The sequence below is a fragment of the Mus caroli genome, chromosome 11 (genome assembly GCF_900094665.2).
Source record: "Mus caroli chromosome 11, CAROLI_EIJ_v1.1, whole genome shotgun sequence".
Lineage (NCBI taxonomy): Eukaryota > Metazoa > Chordata > Mammalia > Rodentia > Muridae > Mus > Mus caroli.
In genome coordinates this window covers 53,215,717-53,218,786 of record NC_034580.1, presented here as the reverse complement: position 1 = coordinate 53,218,786, position 3,070 = coordinate 53,215,717, and positions in this window count along the sequence as shown.

Below are 3,070 nucleotides of genomic sequence, written 5' to 3'. Positions count from 1 at the left end.
GAACCCTCACGTCATTTCACCATGCATTTTCCAAGGCCACCTATCAGGAACGTTAGAGGGGTGTTAAGCCTTTGGAGTTACTCACACAGATGATCTCAATCGTGCTTCCCAATTGGTGTCAACACTGAAGGCAACAACAGCCTCTGGACTAGACTAGGCAGTTCTGTACGACCACCCATCACAGCGTTGCATTGAGCACCCTTGATGTTCTGAGTAATACACAGATGGTTATCACATTGCCCTTAACAGATGAGAAAACTGAGGCCCAAAGAGGTCTGGCTTCAGTCGCAAGCCAGTGTTCCCTGCATCCCAACATAGCTCTGGTGTACTGAGCCTCTCTACCCAAAGGGCTGGACACACTGACTCCACCTAGTAAGACCCTAGAGGTAAGGTGTCTGTTATCAGACATCTGACATCTCATTCCATCATGTTGTGAGAAACCACCTCCCTGTGGCTGACCCTCAGTCTAACTGGCTAAGATGCCCAAGGACCCAAGAGAACCCAAGCCCATTGCTCTGTCCAACTTTCACTCTTGAGCTGAGAATCATTGGGAGTGGCTCTGACATGCAGGCTCTACCATCTCTGGGGAAGAGAGTGAGGTCACCCCTTCTTAAACCAGGTACTGCTAAGGCAAGCCTAGCTGGGTCCCAGAAAGCTGTATGTATGTATGTATGTATCTATCTATCTATGTATTGTATGTATGTTATCTATGTATGAATTATGAGTATGCGTATGTGTGTGTATGTATGTATGTGTGTGTGTGTATGTGTGTATGTGTGTATGTATGTATGTACGTATGTATGTATGTAAACCTAGAGCAACTATAAGAAGTGGTTTCCTCCCAGAGAGTGATTTCCTCCAAGAGTTTCTCTCAACCTCCAACAAAGCTTGGATATGAGTTTCCCAAAAGAGCTTCATTGTAGTCAAGTGTGCAGAGTCATCAGGGAAAAGTTTGGCAGAGGATTCCATCAAAAGCGACCACCCTTGCCCCATCTGCCCTCTGCTTGCTTCTGGAAAGCTCTCATTGGCTGCCTTCCTCCTCTAGATAATCTGGGTGAAGGCCAGCCTCGGAGTTTGCCCTGCCACCTACAAGATTAGCAAGCTTAGGAGCTTGAACCCCTGTTTCTCCACTCAAGAAAAAAGCAGCAACTACAAGACCTAATTGGCTGTAAAGATCACGAGGTTTGAGAGTTAATCTTTACCATTTCTATAAGCTGTACCAAAATGTTTGCTTATGTTTTGTTGTTCAAATAAAGGACAGTAGTATTGAAATCAAAACAAATAAGCAGAAAAGATTAAGAGAGAAAGATATGATCATGGTTGGACAATGCACAGAAGATGCTAAGGCTGGCCTGAAGGACTTGCCACAGTGTTCTCATTGACTCTAGCAAAGCCACCAACAGGGCCCTTTCGGGTGAGCATCTGTGCAGGTGCAAATTCACTAACCATCACAGGAAATCTTCAGCATAATCTTGTCTACAAAACCTGTGAGCAGACGACCCAGACCCCAACATCCATGTCAGGGTAGCTCACAGCCACCTCCAGGCCTGAGGGATTTGACAGCCTCTTCTGGCTCCTTTGGGTACCTGCACACACATGCTGTGCACCCACCCACACACATACACACATACACATAAATAAAAATTTACATTAAGAGGTGGCAGTCCCCTTCCTCCTTTGACCTTTATTTTTTCCGATGCATCCTCACCACCAAACTTCAAATTTACTCATTTATTCAACAAAGCACTAATGGAGAGCTGCCCTCCCTAGGTTTTTAAAAATCTAAGGAAAACAACTATAAGTAGACAGACATGTCCAGATCTAAGCAAACTGCAGTGTCGTGGTAGACTTAAAATGGAACAAAACACAGAAAATAACAAGGCAACTCCCTAGGCACACAATATTCCAGCAAGAAAGAGCCTACTGAGAACTGAGAAGAAACCAGGCAGGGAGTTAGAGAGGCAGGATGGTCCAAAAGGTCTCCTTGACTTTGGAACAGTGTGTCCTGCTTAAGGAATCAGACAAAGCTTACAAAGTCTTGCCAACTGACAAAAGAAACCAGTTCATGGAGAATTTACAAGAGTGTGCTCACATCTTCCTCCTGAGCTCATTTTAATATTCTATATTTGTCCTCCTCATAAGCAGCTTAGATGACGGGCAAAGAGGGCCTGGGCTGCTTACAATATACTAGAGCCATTTATGAGCTGTGAGTCAATGCTCCTTCCAAGGTTACAATTTCCTTCTCCATAAAATGATGTGTTCCAGAATTTGCATCTTTACACACCAATGAGAAGTATACCCAGACGAAAGTTTAAGGGAGCACCCACTCTCACGTGCCCACCAAAAAAAAAAAAAAAAGATAGTTGAGGATAACGTTTGCCAAGTAAGTAAAGAACTCTGTGGTGGTTGACATTGTCAACTTGACAGGTTCTAGAATCACCTAATAGGCAAACCTCTGGGCATGTCAGTAAGGGGATTTATAGACTGAGTTAGTTAAGGTGGAAAAGTCAACTCTAAATGTGGGTGGCACCCTTCCGTGGGCTGTAGTCTTACACTGAACAAAAGGAGGAAATGAACTGAACACAGCATTGTCCTCCCTCTCTCTCTCTCTCTCTCTCTCTCTCTCTCTCTCTCTCTCTCTCTCTCCTGACAAGCCCTGTTGACCTGTTGATGCCCTATATTTTCTTCTAGAAGTTTCATGTCTTACATAGAGTCCTATAATCCATTTTCTTTTTGTTTTTAATATTTTGATGTAATAATTTTTTCTTTCTTTTTTTATTTATTAGGTATTTTCTTCATTTACATTTCCAATGATATCCCAAAAGTCCCCCATACCCTCCCACCCCCACTCCCCTACCCACCCATTCCCATTTCTTGGCCCTGGTGTTACCTGTACTGAGGCATATAAAGTTTGCAAGACCAAGGGGCCTCTCTTTCCAATGATGGCCGAGTAGGCCATCTTCTGATACATATGCAGCTAGAGACACAAGCTCCGGGGGGTACTGGTTAGTTCATATTGTTGTTCCACCTTTAGGGTTGCAGACCCCTTTAGCTCCTTGGGTACTTTCTC